This window comes from Apodemus sylvaticus, chromosome 5, assembly GCF_947179515.1.
Source record: "Apodemus sylvaticus chromosome 5, mApoSyl1.1, whole genome shotgun sequence".
Taxonomy (NCBI): domain Eukaryota; kingdom Metazoa; phylum Chordata; class Mammalia; order Rodentia; family Muridae; genus Apodemus; species Apodemus sylvaticus.
This window is the reverse complement of record NC_067476.1, coordinates 151,910,988-151,916,376: the sequence shown is the minus strand read 5'-3', so window position 1 is coordinate 151,916,376 and position 5,389 is coordinate 151,910,988.

The window sequence follows — 5,389 nt, the reverse complement described above, 5'->3', positions numbered from 1 at the left end:
ATGCGCACGCGCGCGTGGGTGCGTGTTCACATGCATAAGTAGGTGTGAAATTAGGGAAGGAATATTTAGCATGGGATCTGCCTTCCGAACCAGGGCATAAGTGTGTGACTCAGTATTGTTTGTTTGAGTCCCAGGACACATGGCAGGTCTCCAGAACCCCTCTGTCTTTTTGTTTTTAAGATTTATTTTAGAGGCTGTCGAGAAGGTTTTGCAGTTGCCTCTCTAGAGGACTTTGGCTCATTTCCCAACATCTAAGGACCACTTACAACCATCTGTAACTTTGGTTGGAGGGGATCTGACACCCTCTTCTGGCCTCTTTAGACACCAGGCATATACATAGCACACAGACATGTATGTGAGCAGAGCCCCCATATATACAAAAAAAAAAAAACGAATCTTATTTATTTTTAATTTGTATAGGTTGTGTGTCTTTGTGTAGGTGTGTACATGTGAGCACAGGTACCCTCAGAGACCAGAATAAAGAATCAGATCCGCTGGAACTGCAAATACAGGCTATAATGAGGTTCCTGGTGTGGGTACTGGGAACCAAACTCAGGCCTTCGAAAGAACCAGAAGCATACTTGACTCCTGAGCCCTGTCCCAGCCCCTGACCCTGAAACAGTGTGCCTGCTGGGTCCCCTCGCCCCCTTCCCTAGCCTCTGCCTACTGCTTTCCACACTCTGTTTCTATGAGTGGCTGTTTTTACAGTGCCCAGGAATGTGAACCAGGCAGAGTTTACTGTCGTGAGCTTATTCTCAGTATCCGTGGTTTGTTATGTGTACTGTGGGCTTGTCTGTCTTGTCTTGTCTTGTCTTGTCTTGTCATTTCTGGTGAATAGTTTTCTACTGTCCGTACCACATTCTTTAAACTTGTATATCCATCAGTGGGCATTTGGGCTGTTTAATGGATGAGGGGTATTAAAACTTTTTATGATCCAGATTTTGTTTTTTTAAAATAAATAACCCAGAAGTGGAATAGCTGTTTCACATAAAACTTCCAGTTTTTTTCACATTCAAACAATTTAATTCCCCAAAGAAGTAATTTTAGCTAAATACTTACACACAGTTTTAGAATGTTGCTATTAAACAGTGCTGTTAAAGATTAGAGACAGTATTGAAGTCAGACTTGAAAGCCAACGCCAGCACACTTCTGTTTATTTTTTAAATAGAATATCCCTTGACAATTTGATACATGTAAACAACGCATCTTGCTTGTAACGTACCTGCACAGCCTCAGCTCCTCCCCACCCCCAGATACTCCCCTCTGCATACATCCCCTCTGCACGCCACACCCTCTCCTTTATCATTTTTATAACTGACTGAGTGTGGTGAGGCTGCTTGGGATGTTGGCTGATCCTGTAGCTGTGACCTCCTGCAGGATCCACAGCCAGAGAGAGCTCACAAGAGCAAAGGCCATGCCGTGTCCTGAAGACAGCTTTCCAGAGCCCCTCTCCCATCCTCCAGCCCGTCTCTCTCTCTCTGCCCCTCTTCTACAGTGTTCCTGAGCCTCGGGCGGTGGTGGCGGCAGGGTGAGATCTCCTGTTCAGGACTGAGCACGGGGGAGAGGCTTATTCTCAGCTCGTGGTCCCTCGTTAATCTTAGGATTAATTGCCGCCCAGAAACTTCTCTGGCCCGGGTCAAGGGCGTCACTAATTTAGGGAATGAATTCCTGGCCCAGCTGCCCTGAGGTGAAAGGACACTCTGAGATCCTCAGATCCCAGTGCATCAGTTCCCAACCCGTGCGTCGTGATCCCCTTGACCCTTTCATGTGTTGCACATCAGATATCCCGCATATCAGATACTTACATCACAATTCCTAAAAGTAGTAAAATTACAGTTACAAAATAGCAACAAAAATAATTTTACAGTTGAGATGTCACTACAGCATAAGAAACGCTATTAAAGGATCCCAGGATTAGGGAGCTTGAGAACCACTGTTCTAGTAGATTCCATGTGGTAGAGGGAGAACGGCAGCTCCAGTGCCAGCAACCTCCATGTTTTGAAGCAGCTCTTGTAACTTACCTCCTGGCCCACACAGGGAGCTTCCAGCTCTGTCCTGTGATAATTCCATTTTTTAAATTTTTTTTGAAGTTATTTATATGAGTATTTGTTTGTGTGTATGTAAACACAGCTCATATGTGCAGTTCCTAAAGCTGTCAGAAGAGGGCGTCAGATCCCCTGGAATTGAAATTGCAGATGGTTGCGAGCTGTCCTGTCAGTAGGTGCTGTGAACTGAACCTGGGTCCTCTAGAGGAAAAGCCGCTGATCTTAATAACTGCTGAGCCATCTCTCCAGCTCCTGATACTTGTGGTTATAATTGTTGATTGTTTTCTTCCTCTAAATATTGCATGACTGTACCGTCGTCATTTGGGAGTAGAGATTGCCTTGGCTGGGTGGCCCTGCTGTCTGATAGAGTAAAGACCATGGAGCTACCGACACTCAGAAGCAGATAGAGAAGGAAGGTCGCACGGTCCTTGGTAGGTCTTGGGTTTGTGGTGGGCGTGGGGGACACTGGGGACCCTGAGACAGACTGTCCTTTTCAGTAAAAAGATTTTTTAAACATTTTATTTGTGACTTCGTGTGTCTGTGAGTGCATGCCACATGTGTGTAGGGCCCCTTCCAAATAAACATGCCCAACACACTGGAAGTAGCAGGAAATTAACTCCATACAGTAATGACTATAAATAAAAGCCTCACACTTAATTAGCTGTTCATGTGAAAAACCAAAAGCTGTTCCTCTCAGGCCCTGTGAGGATGCTCTCAGCACCCAACATTGTTCTGTAACTGGGCACTAGGTGGCCGAGCGGGACAAGGAGGCAAGAAGGCAGAGCAGAAACCCAAGTCAGAGAAAGAAGCAGCAGAAATGTTTCTGTTTGTTGATCCTGTCATCTTCTATATACAAACCTCGGAAGAAAGGGAGGAAAAAAAGAAAAGAAAATGAAGTCTGTTAGAACAAAGAAACAAACCAGCAAATCTGCAGAACACAAACACAGCAAGCGTCGGCGCGTTTCTTCATGAGCTGCCCGAAAGGGAAATTAGTAAACAACGTCACTTACAGGCAGAGAGTCCAGACGTGAATCCACACATGGGCCGTCAACAGATTTGCCATGAAGCTGCCAAGTTCACACAACAGCAAGGGGACGGTCCGGTCCGATGATCCTGGGAAAACCCGACCAGCGTACTGAAGGGAGAATGTGGAGCCTTCCTTCACACGCGTGAAAATCAGTTCCAAATGCATTGCAGACTTGCCGAGTGAGGCCAAATGTGTAAATACAGAGAAGAACACATAGGCTAGTCATTAACCAGTAGCCTTGGTGATGGTGTGTGTGTGTGTGTGTGTGTGTGTGTGTGTGTATGTGTGTGTGTATGTGTGTGTGTGTATGTGTGTGTGTATGTGTGTGGGTGTATATGTGTGTGTGTGTGTGTGTGTGTTTGTTTTTGATATGACATAAACATACAGGCAAACCCAACAAAAATAGACAGATGGGATAGCATCAAACTAAAACTTCTGCGTAGCCGAAAAACAGCATTTAAAGTAAAAAGACAGCCTACTAAGCAGATAGAATATTTGCAAACTATTTATCTGATACAGGATCCATTTTTAAAACATGTAAAAAAAAAGTTCTACAACCTGATATTAAAACTAAAACAAGAGCCAGGTGTGGTGGTGCACACCTGTAATCCCAGCACTTGGGAGGCAGAGGCAGGCGGATTTCTAAATTCAAGGCCAGCCTGGTCTACAGAGTGAGTTCTAGGATAGCCAGGGCTACACAGAGAAACCCTGTCTCGGGGAGAAAAAAAAAAAAACTAAAAGTAAAACAAAACAAAAAAACTAATAACAGCTAAAAACAAAAAAACAAAAACAAACAAAAACCCCCCAAAACATGGAGGACGTGAGTAGGCCTTTCTCTGAAGAAGCCCCTCCCTCAGCCGAAGCAGCCCTCGGGAAAGGTGTGTGTGCATGGGCGGACACTCACCCCACATCATTCCCTCCACGGACCCTTTGTCCTGGGTGTGTGTCCATCGGAGGGCCACAGCACCATGGAGTGACCGAGCTGAGCAGGGCACCGGCAGTGCTCTCTGGCCTGCCGGTCTGCAGCCAGGGCGAAGCCTTTGATGGAGGCTGGAGAGCAACAGGTTCATGTCCTGTGAGCCTGTGTGCTAGCTGAGACTGTGAACAAGCCGCGGGAACCATGGATTCCTGTCCTGGAACAAATTAACAGCAAAGAAAATGGGGTGGGGGTGGGGGGGGTAGCGTGCTCAAACTCTGGGCTGCTTTTGTTTACCACTGACTCTGTAAAGTCTAGAGTTAAAGGCAGAAGTCTGCTTTAAAAAAGAAAGGAAGGAAAGAGAGAGAAAGAGAGAGAGAGAGAGAGAGAGAGAGAGAGAGATCTGTTTCTGTTTCTTAGCAAAACACTTGGGTTTCTTCGTTTCTCTGAGCAGGTATTGGCCCCGGCTTTTCACTCCCTCTGCGCATTCTGCAGTTTGAAAGAGCCGGGCCGCAGCATCTGTTACTCTGGAGTCCACCGCGTGTTCTAATCAAAAGCTGCTGACCTGGGGCAGATGGCAGCTCTGCTCTTCGGACCCCAGGCTGGGGAATTTACTTAAAGCTGCAGGCTGTCTACAGACCCCGATGGCTGTCTGGTTCTGCATGGGACACCAAGATCCTAGGAGTGGAGACATACTTGTCTCTCCCTCTCCTCCCCTCGGTGCATGTGCCTGAGTGTGGACACAGGCAGCCTCCAGAGCGAGCCCTAGTCACTGGTTTGCCACTGTGCACGCCGTGTCAGCTGGCCCACAGGTTTTCAGTAGTCTCCTACTCCATCCCCATATCTCTGTAGGAGCACTGGGATTATACTGCACTCAACAGCATCACAAATGGGTTGTAGTAACCTCCTCTGAGTTGTGGAGATGTAAACAAGGGTCCTCATACACAGCAAGTGCTTTCTTTACCCACCATCATAAACTCTCTCAGGGTCGTGCTTTCTTACCTGGTCACTTCTCAGCTACACCCAGGTACGGTGTGCTAGCTTGGATCTGACATGTCCCCCTAAGGCCTTGCTGGGGCCAAGGGTTTAGTCCACAGGGAGATACTACTGAGAGAGAATAGAACCTTTCAAAGGTGGGGTCTGAGGGACATGTCAGGTCATCGGCAGGGGGGAGAGGCTGTGGCACTCTGGTCTCTTTTTGCTTTGTTTGCTTCCTGGACACCACACAGGGATCTGCTTACTCGTGGTGCAACTCCTCGCTCAGGCCCAGAGACGCAGGGACACCTGAGCAGGAGCCGGAGGTCCCAGGGCTATGGACCCAAATAAACCTTTCCTCTCACTCAGACAATTGTCCAGGGTGTGCCTCGCATTCACAGAAGGCTAAGTAACACAGATACCAAG